The 13,540-nt window shown below is 36.2% G+C and overlaps 1 long non-coding RNA gene across 1 annotated transcript; it reads right to left on the bottom strand.

Annotated features, from left to right (window-relative positions):
- Positions 1-5,377: 5,377 nt before the first annotated feature.
- LOC131050982 (uncharacterized) lies at positions 5,378-12,312 on the bottom strand. Its single transcript, XR_009107061.1, has 2 exons — positions 11,833-12,312; positions 5,378-5,480 (listed from the first exon to the last, which is right to left on the bottom strand). It is a non-coding gene; the product is annotated as an uncharacterized LOC131050982 (long non-coding RNA).
- Between the last annotated feature and the right edge of the window lie 1,228 nt (positions 12,313-13,540).

Below are 13,540 nucleotides of genomic sequence, written 5' to 3'. Positions count from 1 at the left end.
AAAGTCTCCCCCTTATGGTGGGTCTCTAGTCGGTCTTCTATCTCTATGGTTGCTTCCATTTTCGAAACTGGTGAAAGATGTCTTTTCTCCAATATTTACGCTCCTACTGATCTTCCAAGTAAGACACACCTTTGGGATCATATCAATTTTGTTCGTTCTTTGGAACCGTTTCTCCCATGGATTTTGGCTGGTGACTTTAATGCTGTTATTAGTATGGATGAAAAACGAGGAGGGTTAGCCAGGCTTGATCCTTCCTCTCTTTTGCTCAGAGATAATATTGGTCTCCTTAACCTTGTTGATGTGAAGCCAATCAATGGAGTTTTTACTTGGAATAATAGGCGGTGTGGTGATGAAGCTATCTCAGAACGGCTTGATAGATTTCTGGTTTCCTATTATTGGATGAGTAGCAGGTGGACTACTAGTTCTGATATCCTGGATTGGAGGGGATCTGATCACTGGCCTATCAAACTTTGTGTCTCCTCTTATGGGGTCACCAAGAATCCGTCCTTCAAATTTCAATTGATGTGGTTACGGGATCACTCTCTTCGGGATCTGGTGCTGGATTGGTGGTACGAAGGGCTTCCTGCCCATGGGAGGGCCATGTACACTTTTAGCAAACGGCTCCAATATGTGAAGTATAGGCTTAAGAGGTGGAATAAACAATGTTTTGGGAATCTGCATGCTCAGAAACTTGCTGCTCAATCTAAGCTGGATAGTGTTACTCGTCAGATTCGAGACCATGGGCTGTCCTCTGACCTTTTGAATGCTGAGTCCTTGGCACTTAAGGGCTTAGAAGAGTGGGAGCTTCGGGGGAAGATTTTCTGGAAGCAAAAATCTCGTATTGATTGGCTTCAGGAGGGGGACAGGAACACATCTTTCTTCCATAATTCGGTCAAGGCCCGTAGGCAGGGTAGCTCCTTTTCCATGCTTCTCTCGAGTGATGGGACCCAACTCTCGTCCTGTGGTGAAATTTCGAGGGAAGCTGTCAACTATTTTTCTAATCTTTTTACTAGGGAGGATATTGCTGCTAGATCCGAGGAGAGGGCTATCTTGGATTCTATTCCTTGCTTGGTCTCAGATGAGATGAATGGGGCTCTTTTGGGTCCAATACTGCTTCTTGAATTGGAGAAGGTTGTGTTTAGTATGAAAAAAGGCAAAGCTCCTGGCCCAGATGGGTTTCCGATTGAGTTCTTCCAGGAATTTTGGGAAATAATAAAGTTTGATCTCCTTGAGGTGGTTCAGGAATCCCTTAGGAACAAACAAATGCTTAAGTCTCTGAATTCTACTTTTCTAGCTCTCATACCTAAGAAGGAGGGGGCTAATCGGATGGATCAATTCAGGCCTATTGCTTTATGCAATGTTGTCTACAAGATCATCACCAAATTGATTGCTGAGAGACTCAAACCTCTCCTTGGTGCTTTGATTTCTACTGAGCAGGGAGGCTATGTGGAAGGGAGACAAATCTTGGATGGTGTCGTGATTGCTTCGGAGGTTATTCACTCTATGGTTTCCTCTAAGGAGAGGGCGATGTTCATTAAGCTTGACATGGCTAAAGCTTATGATCGGGTGAGCTGGGAGTTCCTTCAGAATATCCTCTTGGCCTTTGGCTTTAAAGAGGAATGGGTGAGTTGGGTTCTCAGTTGTGTTACCTCGTCCTCCTTCTCCATTCTCATTAATGGGGAATCTTCAGATTGGTTTAGTGCTTCTCGGGGACTCCGGCAAGGGGACCCTCTTTCCCCTTATCTTTTCATTATCATGGCGGAAGGTCTTGGTAGATTTATTAAATCTCAGGTGCGGCAGGGTCGTATTCATGGCTGGAGCTGGAACAATGATCTCCCTCCCTGTTCTCACCTTCAATTTGTGGATGATACTGCTTTGATGGGCTTGGCTAGAGTTAGTGAGGCAGTAAATTTCAGGAGAACTTTAGACATCTACTTGAAAGCTGCTGGTCAGAGTATTAATGATGATAAATCTTCCATTTATTTCTTTAATACTCCTCATCTCATTCAGAACAGGATTGCCAGGATCCTTAGATTCCAAACTGGATCGCTTCCCCTGATGTACCTAGGGATTCCTTTGGCTTTGGGACCCCAACGGAGAGATTTTTGGCAGGGGATTTTGGATAAGTTCCGGAGTAAGGTTAGTCATTGGACTTACAGATGGTTCTCTTCTGCTGGTAGAGTGCTTCTCCTTAAAACTGTGGTGCAGGCTCTCCCTATTTATAGGTGTTGTGTGCAGAATCCTCCTGCCTCCTTTATGAGGGAGTTTGATGCTCTTTCCCGGCAATTCCTTTGGTCGGGAAACCTTCTTTCTTCGAAGTGGAGTTTAGTCAAGTGGGAGTCTGTCTGTAGGCCGAAGCATGCTGGGGGCCTTGGCCTTAGGTCTATGGCTCTTATGGTTTCGGCTTTGGCGGCTAAGCTGTACTGGAGATGGTGCAACAACCAGGATCAGGAGTGGGCCAAGATTCTTTCTTTCAAGTATGTTCCTGGGGTTGAGAGCCAGGAAGTGCCGCGGATTGCTCTGCTGGGCAAAGGTTCTTGCATATGGGATATTCTTAAGAAGGGAGCTCAGCTTGTTAGGAATGGTCTCTTCTGGATCTGTAACAATGGATCTGATGCTCTCTTTTGGTTGGACTCTTGGGATGGTCACCCTCCCATCCTATCTAGTTTCCCACAGCTTCTGCCTCTTTGCCAGATGTTCTCTGATGCTGGGTGGATTAAGGTGGAGCATTTTAAAACTGGTAAGCGTATGGGTCATCTGGAGGTGTCTTGCTGGAAGGATCCGCAAGAGTGGCCGGTGGGCGGTTCTGAGGAGGATCGGGCAGCTTTGTGTAAGGTCTTGGAGGGCAGGCTTTGCAGCTCTCTGAAGGAGAGGGACAAATTGGCTTGGAGTCCTAGCCCAAAAGGTAATTATACTGTTGCTCAAGGCTATGCTGTGCTTGATAGGAATTTACATGGTCCTGCTGAGGTGCCTTGGTGGAGAAAGGTCTGGAACAACTTTTCTTGGCCCAAGTGTAATTTCTTTTTATGGTTGGTTGCCCAGAGGAAATGTCTCACTTGGGAGAACCTTCGCAAAAGGGGGTTTCAGGGACCTTCCATTTGTGTTCTTTGTTTGAGCAGTGAAGAATGTTCTTCCCACTTGTTCTTCCACTGCCCCTACTCTCGTGAGATTTGGCACAGATGGTGGGAGGCTTGGCATCATGGTTGCATTCATGCTTCCTCTCTTATTGAGTTTTGGGAGAGTCTGGGCAGGCCTCCTGCGAAGACTCCTTTTCTTCAGGTGGCCTGGTTCATTGGGCCTAGTTTCATTCTTTGGAACCTTTGGCTGGAAAGGAACCGTAGAGTTTTTTGTGATTCCAGATTGGATAGTGGTCAACTGTGGACAAAGATTATCAGTAGGCTTCAGGAGACTATTCATGCTAAATGTGATATGTCTGTAAGTATTGATCCTGGGGATGTTACGGTCGTGCAAGATTTGAGCTTGGGTGTTAATAGTAGGGGTTGCTCTGCTAATATTATACCCCGTCGTGTCAAGAGACGGGTCTGTCGTGATGGGAGATGGGCTCCTCCTCCTGATGGGGTCCTGAAGATTAATACGGATGGATCTTCTCGGGGGAATCCTGGGCATGCTGGTATTGGGGGTATTGGTAGAAGTAAAGATGGTGATGTTGTTTTTTGCTTCTCTGTCTACAAAGGGCTTTACTCTAATAACCTGATGGAGGCCCTGGCTATTAAGACTGCTGTTGAGCAGGGTTGCTCTCTTGGCTGGAGGAGAATTATCTGTGAGTCTGACTCTCAGATTGTTGTGGATATGTTGAACAACCAGAGGTTGGATGGTGTTAGTTGGCATTTAGCTTTGATGGTCAGACAGATTTTAAGTGTATGTAGCTCCTTGGAATCTGTCTCTTTCTGTCACATCCCTAGAGAATGGAATACCGTGGCTGACTGCTTGGCGAAGTGGGCCTCGGAGCAAGGGGATGGTTGGGATATTAGTGGTAGGGGTGAGTTACCTTCTGATTATCGAGGGATTTTGGAGAGAGCTTTAATGGAAGACAGGACTATGTAGTGTTGTTGTTTGGTTTGTTGGTTGTTCTCCTTTTTGCTGAGCCTTTGGCTTCTGCCTTGTATCTCGATTTGGATTGAATAAATTTTATCCCCTTCTTTCAAAAAATAAAAATAAATCCAACATGTTGACTGTAAAATGTATGTTTTGTATAAAGACTGGATTACAATAAACCACTTCAAAAAATCTTATTGAAGATAAAGGCATGTTGCCAAATTCAGCATTCTAGCTGTATATATGTTGCACGCCTATAAATAAAAAACTATTGGACCTAAATGTATCAGATAAGCACATGGAACCCATCATTAAAATGACATTGATTTTTTGACTCTTTTTATATAGGGGTGCCGGTGAAAACGGTATGGAAATCAAACACAAGCTTGTCATTTTTACATAAGCTTACCAAATGATGAGATATTATAAGACATTTTAAGGTTTAGAAAAGGAGAGAATTATAGCTTACCCACTCTTTGATGACACATGACTCGTAGCAGATTCACTTTTTACCTGAAAAAACGAACCTTGTAATCTTAGAAATTAACACGTACATCTTTTGGTGTCAACTGCAACAATTTTCAAAATCAACCTAAATTCTGCAAGATTAAAAATACACTAAATGTTATTTTCCCTGAGCTTGGTGAAATTATTAGAGTTGTGCATAACATCAACCCTCACATGGATGATATGGATGGTGAGAATACATCATCACAAAAGTAAATAAGACATGTTGTTTACAAAGGCTAGGGCAATGACACTTAAGACTTGTAGGATATTTTGCTGTCAAATTCTAGCGACAAAACTTGACCCTCAAAAACTATTAAAAGATTCCTCAACTTACAAAGAAATCCTGATGCCACCAAGAATTTTGCTATCAGATCTAGCACCACATTGATTGCCCATAATATACAGATGACAAAAAATAAACCATGATGACAAGATCTAAGGAGTACAAAAGCTTGAACCCCATAATAACTTGTCACTAGAGAGAAATTTTTACTATCCCATTCACAATTGAACTCAATAGTATTAAATTTGAACTTTAAAACAGAAGCTGCAACCAACATTATAAAATAAATGTCTGACATTGAAAAACACCAAAAATTTAGCCACCTAATGGTGTGATGATATTATCACCATGACTAAGATATTATCGCATGTCTAATGTGGCAATAATCAGTTTTGAACTACACCTTTGAATTATTTTTCATATGAGAAAAAATTTATTTGAATACCGTTCTTCCCTCTCAGGAGAGAATTTACAAACCATACTGCTAAAAAATATAAACAAAGTGAAGGAATAAGGTTCAGAAAGCTAACCACAACAGCATTAGTGACTAACTTGGAAGCGCGATTCACCGAATTAGAAAAATGAGAAACTGATGCATCTGATCTGACACTGATGAAACTTTTCTTTTGTTCTGCAATGAAATGAAAATGTAAAATTCTAAGTTGCCGAATTACTTCTGAAAGGCATATTATAATAACAACAGAATATAAATTCTCACCAAATCAACCAGATTCAATCAAGTTAAATAGTTAAACTAAATTTATGGCTTTCAGCCTTCTATTTGTTTGACAGGTCTTTTAATCCTCCTATTCTCTACGGACATATGCTTGATAATCTATTCATTGGCACCACACATTATCTCTGTTTTTATTATTTTATATCAAAGCATAGCTTGTTCCCTGATCATGTAAGGTTGTTTTATAAACAAATGCAATTAAATACACATCAATATATATTGTTTCTTTGCACTAGCATTTTTACGGCTTTTTATTCTTTTACTCACATCAAAAGGAAGAATGATATAGACATCCTAATTGAAAAAGAATTTGAAATATATAGTTCACCATATTTTCAACAAAATTTCTGTGAATTATTATCAACCTACAATTCACCTTATTTGCAATTATTCTTCTTTGCTCAATAGTCTCTTGATTCATGTAGTCAAAAAAAATTTAAATTTAAATTTATGGCATTCTTTTAGTCTCAATCTCACGAAAACCATAAAGCATAGAACCATTTCACTCGCCAATCTTTAGAATTAAAGAACACACCCACTAAGCCCTAAGCAAGCCCTAACCAAATCCCTTGGTATAGAATTGCTTCATAAACCCTTTTACCTACTAAAAATTCAAGTTTCATGCTACAATCCACCTAATGTTTATCTAGTTTCATATGTCCGTTCATAATGATTGCCTTATATTTAGAACCCTTTCCATGCTGTTTTTAAGAAGTTATACAATTAGCCATGAGCCAAGCATTATTTGCAAGGGATCAAATTATTTACATTATCCTGCCAATTTATCTGCAGGTTAGGAAAAATCCCTACTCAAGAATGTTTTATGCATCTTTTGAAAAATTTCTTACTGCATACTTATGTTTGGGCACACTGCTAAGATTACTTAAAAATTGTCATCACAATAAAGAATAAACGAACAGGTTTTTTCAATCCATACTTATTGTAGCAACTTCCTCTCTTAAGCTATCTAACTTGATATTGGAAGGCAATTCATTCCTAGTGATCAATGTGATAAAGGAAAGAAAGAGCCCAGGCTGGAAAATGAATCAGTATGTAGAAGAGGTTAAAATCTTAAAACAATATTTTGATATGATGAGGTACAAACATTGCAAACGATATCATTATTTAGTTGATGATTGAGTAGCAAAGAGGGTGTTAATCAGGCCCTAATAATAGTCATTTATAGTCATAAGGCCAATACATGGAATAATCTAGAAGCATCGATAGCTCTTAAGCAACTCATCATAAATAAGTAAAAGCATAGTTTTCTAGAATAATGCCTCAGAGGCATCATATTAATGTACAAGGATGGCCATAGTGCATGCATATCACTGATTTGAAATGAAGGTGGCATACAGACAATTGGGAGTGTTGATTGGGCTTTCCACGACACATTAATGCCATTGTATAAGAAGACAATGCAATATTATGTTATTATAAAGAATGGTGAAGGATGTGATTTCCTTTCATTGTTAAGGTGGTGGTGGCAGGGCTCTGGCATTGTCAATTTTATCCTAGCCTTAGAGTCAAGTTCATGGTTTGATATGGAGTGCCAGCCGTATGAGCTTCTTGATGGGTGCAATTGGCTCTGGGATATATCTCAGATAGGTGGCAACGCATTTTTGCTTGTTGAGAAGCAGCTGCTCTAGGGTTTATTAAAGTAGTTTTGCAAGACCAAGCTGTAATGTAAAGTCATCACTCCAAAGCTACAATTCAAGGGGATTTTATCTCCAATATTGCACAATATCTCCAAAATGCTACTGTTCGACTATGGATTTTTCAATTTTTTTGCCAGACTAATTCTCTGGTAAAGACAGTTCAACACAAAATGGAGGCAGGACAAGAATTGCAAGCCATCACAGTAGAGGGTGTACACTGCTTTGTCTCCTTTTTAGCACTCAGATGCAGCAAATGTGATTGAAGAGTTGCAGAATGAGATAAGGATCCTACATGCTTATTGTGTAAATAATGTTTCCCCAATATACACAGAGAATACCAATTTGAAATCAATGAAAATTTCTGCACTAGTTAAGACATTCCAAAAATCTGCCTAGACAATAAGAAAAACCAATATGAAAATGTGTCAAACTGATTTTATAGCAAAATGATTCACAAATTACAATTTTCTCAAATCTTCTCAACACAAATCTTTAGACATTTGAAAATTGGGTTTTTGTATAAGTATATGATGAAGCTCTCTTGGTTGATTCTAATATGCTAGCAAATCATTATATTCTAAAGTGCTCAGGAATCTAAAATTCATCACTTGAAGAGATTCACTATTTGTCACTTGAAGAGATTTGCCATTCAAGGCTGACTGTATGTCAGATAGAAAAGATACCATCTGCTCAAACAATAAGAAAAGAAATTAATATGAAAATGTGTCAAACTAATTTTAGAGCAAAATGATTCACAAATTACAATTGGTGATTTCTAGGCTCAAGACAATATTCTCATTTGAAATAGATTTTTTTCTACAAGTATATGATGGAGCTCTCTTGGCTTGTTTACATGTTGAGCCATTTTCTTTGTCATTTGAAGCGATTTGCCAGTCAAGGCTGTCTGTATGATAGATACAAAAGATACCATCTGCCCAACCAAAAAAAAAAGAAACCAATATGAAAATGTGTCAAACTAATTTTATAGCAAAATGATACACAAATTACAATTGGTGATGCTTGTTAGTCACTGATCTGGAGCTTTTAAGTTTCTCAAGTACTTCTTGCAAAGGCACTCACACCTATAATATATTCCAAAAATTTCTTTATAATTTTAAATCTTGAGATCTTTTAATGGAACCAGTGGTGATTACAACAACCTCAATTTCTTGTTGTTTACATATTGAGTCGTCTTCTTTGTCACTTGAAGAGATTTGCCAGTCGAGACTGACTGTATGGTAGATACAAAAGATACCATCTACCCAAACAATAAGGAAAGAAACCAATATGAAAATGCATCAAGTTGATTTTATAGCAACATTATTACATTTTTATAATTTTTAAATTTTAAATTTAGGCCTATAGTAATTTATATAATTAGTCTTTATAATTTTAGTATAAAATTTTCACTTCATTAATTAACATTCTATATGATAGTTTCCATTGAGAGAGAAGAGCACAAAATAGAGAGAGAATTCTTGACAAAACAAGTCAAGAATGCCAACAAATGACTAATTACAGTTGTAGTGCATTTATTCAAATGAAAAAAGGGAGAATGGCCAAATTTCCAAATGCTTATGGAATTATTTTCGTCTAGTGATGGTTTTTCAATATACAATTAAAGCTGTCAAGAGCTTAGGTATTTTCAAAGTTTAAAAAGTTTCCATTCACATTACAATTTTATAATATTAAAATTAATTTACTAATTCAACATGTGAAATTCAGTCATTCAGAAGGGGCAATGGCAAGGATCTTTTAAAATCTTATACAATTTACAAATTAATTAATTAAGAAGAGAGATGGTAATAATAATAATTTTTAATTTAAGTTAAAATACTGAGAGACTACGTGGCATACTCAATTGAGTCTTGTGCAATATAGCAAACTCCTTTGGATTAATTTCTTCGCAGAACAGGGGAGAAAGATCCAAATGTGATGCCACACAACAATCTCCTAAAGCTTTTGAATTTTAATCAGGAGTTAGTGGTGTCAATACAATCTCTTATAATGATTTAGACTGCAGGGCTGTAGATTTCAGGAGTGGTCAAATCAAGACTAATCTTGAACCCATTGCAGCTGTGGTTTGATTTGGTCTGCACCTGTTTGCTACCCTAATTTTGCTTCAAATTTGTTCAGTTCAATACTAACTTTACTAAAAAGTGGTCTAATAACTAGAAGTAGGGACTAGAAAACACTAAATCTGATCTTGATTCTACATGTAATGTCTACCGTCTCCAATAGGAGAAATTCAAGACTATCAAAAACCTGCGAACTTAATTGAAGAAAAAATTTCCTAAAACTTGTAGGATGATTGGAGGAGGGCTTCACTATGTTTCTAAGGGATCTCTAGATAATTCCATGCAAAAATAATGATCTCCAGGAAAAAGAGTAACAAAACACAAAAAATAAAATAAATAAGAATTTTAAATGTGCTTTTTTTAATAGACATATTCATCTTCAAAAAAGGAGGCATACAATTTTTTTGTTGGGTACTTCAAATGCATTTCTTGATAGAGCATATGCTAAAAAAAATTAGATAGATCGCAATCACCATATGCATTTTCCTTAGACAGTCATTCGTATATTCATTTGTAAACCTTCTGCAAATTCAGGTATTGAATTTTAATATCTACTCATTGTTAAACCCTATCTCTTAAACCTATGTCCTCTATTAAAAAATAAACTACCTTCCCATCAAGCATATATAAGAGAGAGGAAGTATTAGAACTTGGTCAAATGGTCAATCTTATTTCCTCTACAACATCTATGGTGATGATTTTTCTCTAATTTTCTCTTGTTTAATTTGCAAATACTCTAAATATGTAGCTATTATATGCTCTATCACTTTTGGGATTTTTTATTTGCTTACTTTGCTTCGTTTTATTTTTGCAGACACGAGAAGTGGCCATGTCACTATCACAACTACTATTGAAGTTTTGAAGGTTATCATCTCTATGAATTGCTATTTAACAGTAGTTTTGACGTGCAAGCATTCTGATTTTATGTATTTGTTGTTAGTCTTATGTATGGGAACCAACGTATTGTTGTGGAAACTTACAATTACAATCAACAATATATCAAGGAAAAACAAAATTAGTTTCATTAGGTTATGCAACAATAATTGATTATTGGGCTTCAACTAGCCAAGTTGAGAAAAAGTTTCACTAATCACCAAAGTGAAATATTTTTACATAGTCCCTTAAAAGAAAATTTGAAGCCTACCAACATGCTAATGAAGCTAGATTCGGAGGTTGATTCATAGGTTTAGGAGGGCATATAAGCTAAGATGACGGTTAGTTTTAATATCATTGTTTCATCACCCAACATCCTTGCCCATGCCAGAACCTATGAATCACCCCAAACCGATCTATAGAGTGTAGAGATTCAATTACATCTCTTACAGAACCCATTGCAAAGCATAACAATATGGCCAAAAATTGGAGGAGAATGAATGCAAACAACAACCCAGGCGATCAAGCTGAAAGAAAGTTTGATGTAATGATTGATATGATGATATAGTTGCTTCAGACTTAAATATATTATACAGATTTCTCTAGGCATGTAGATTCATAAATTGTCTTATTCTATATCTTGTACAGATTTTTCTAGGCATGTAGATTCATAAATTGTTCTATTCTTTTTTAACTGGTGGTTGAAATGCATAGGTATTTTCAGATAGGCTTATTCCGAATTTATTTACATAACCACTTGACAATGTTACATTCAGGTGAACATCCTCCTTATCATGTTGCTCTAATATAGGTAGCCATTACATAAAGCACAATATTTGAAATACAGTAGATTATCTTCTGTAAGAATATATGCTTCTGGATTCAATACTAAACTTGTTTCAGAAGTCTTATCAGATTTACATGGTTTACAAGCCTGGCCTGAAAACTGTCTACTACAAAAAGAATAGTTTGTGATACTGGCAAAATAGGTGACCAGCCTGTAATCCAAAACCACATTGGTTAACATTTTTATTTCCTTCTTTAAATGCTTGTGTTTTACATATCTTTATGATTTGTAAAGGTCAGTAGCAAATAATAAAAGTTATAGTATTCTGTTACATTAATCTATTTGACTATATTGCCCAAGGAAGAAATTAATTTCTTGCTGCTGCCTAGTTTTCCCAAACAAAAATTTATTAACTATCTATACGGTGGAGGTGCGCCATCAGTTACAGGCAAGTTAGACTTCTTCATTGGCCTAAAAATCGGTCCAGCAGTGGCATAAATGTCAGAAAGGAGAGGGTGTAAGAGAGCTTATTAATTCTTTGACAGGGGTGACTGGCTCAGCTGCATTATAGTTCATAAGCTTTTCTTTCAGTCCCTGTTGTCTTTCACTAATTGCAAAGAAAGTAATACATATTTATTGTCTACAATTGTGTTGACTGGAACATATGTTATCAATCCCAACAGTAGGATACCTACGGGTTTGGCTTCAGAGGATTTTAGGGTTGCAAGAGAGGCCTTTCATCTGTTTGTTTCACCTTAATTTACTCAGTCATTTGGAAGAAACAACGAAAAAAAATGACAAAACAGAGAAAGTCAAACGCAGCACAAAAGTAGGGTTTGAAAGAAACCCACCTCAAAATCTCCTCCAGAAGTGCCCACATTCGCCAAATGTAGTGTGGAAAACCTGCCTCTGTCTGGTACCTCGCTCGATTCCTAACCATAGCATGGATGAAAGGTAGTAAGTAAGCTGTGTTGTAAATTGGCCTAAGATGGGAAGCTATTCCCTCCTTATATGATATCTCCCACCCCGCATGTTGGGAGTATTGGTTCTTGATCAATCCTTACATTCCCTTCTCTAAGCGGCAAGCTCCGAGATTATTGCCCTGTAGGTCTGATATTTTTGCCCTTAAGTGAGCCACACCGACACCAAACGTGGCAATGTATTTCTCTGTCAGAAAGGCCCCTCTGGTTCGAGTTGCTTGGCACAAATGATGAAACTATTCCGACGAATATATGACCTTTCCGGGAGCAAAAGCTCCCACTTAGAGCCTATCGGCTAATTACTCTAGTGAGTTAGGCTTAAGGGACTTTGACAAAATGAAACTCAAGTTTCCCTCATATTAAATGAAAATCGGACAATTTTCTTTTTTTTTTTTTGTTTTTCTGTTTTTCTTTTCAATAAGACATATACAAGAAAAGAAAATAAAATAAAAGAGGAATTATAAATTGACTTGTTATATTTTTATAAAATAGTATATATGACATTCTAATTAACTAATAAACTCTAAAAAATTATTTTAATTTATAATATTAATATATATTATTTTAAAATATTTATTATAAAAATTTAAATTTATTTAAAATATTATAAAATGATAGGATATAATTGTTTCTAATTTTTAAAATATTTTAATATAATTTTTTAGAGTAATTTTCTATTTTTTTATATATATTTACAATCTTAGTCAATTTAATTTTAAATGTTTTATTAAAATTGTCTTAAATGTAAATTTAGAAACTTGTTTATGTTTTAAAATGATAGCATATAGTTATTTCTAATTTTTAAAATATTTTACCATGAATTTTTATAATAGATGTTTCTAGAATATTTTACCATGGATATTATTGTCCAAGATAAACCCGATGTTTAGTTTTAATAGAGTAGTAATTGTCATTTATTTAGTCATTTTTAATTTGTGTGACTGATTATTTAGTTGTGTTTCTTACCCAATGACCAAATTAGTCATTTACAGTTGTGTTGCAAAAAATTACTAGAATTTAGTCATTTTTAGTTGTCGTGACTAAAAGTTTTAGTCACTGGTCATTTATTTGCCATATTTCTACTAGTGTAACTAAGATTAGGGTTAGGGTTTAATTTGATTGAGGGTTAGGGTTAAATTTGGTTTGGTGTTAAAGGTAGGGTTCAATTTGGCTAGTGTTATGGATCAATATATTTAAAGGTTAAGGTTACAATTAAATTAGTATAAGAGTTATGAATCAATCTCATTCATAGTTAGGCTTACAATTCAATTTTGTTTAGGGATAGTGGTCAATTTGGTTAGTGTTAAGAGTTATGATTCAATTTGGTTCAATATTTGGGTCAATTTGGTTTAGGGATAGGATTTAGGGTTCAAAATGATTTAATATTAAGGTTTGTTTTGGTTAGTGTTAATGTTAGCGTTTAATTAGATTTATTGTTCAATTAGGTTTGGGGTTAGGGTTCAATTTGGTTTAGTGTTAGGTTTATGGTAGATTTTGGTTTAGGGTTAAGGTAAGTATTTAATTTTATTTAATATTTAATTAGGACTAGGGTTAGGGTTTAATTTCATTGAGGATTAGG

This window comes from Cryptomeria japonica, chromosome 6 (genome assembly GCF_030272615.1).
Source record: "Cryptomeria japonica chromosome 6, Sugi_1.0, whole genome shotgun sequence".
NCBI lineage: Eukaryota > Viridiplantae > Streptophyta > Pinopsida > Cupressales > Cupressaceae > Cryptomeria > Cryptomeria japonica.
Note: the sequence above shows the minus strand (reverse complement) of the source record. Positions and strands in the feature narration are given on the sequence as shown.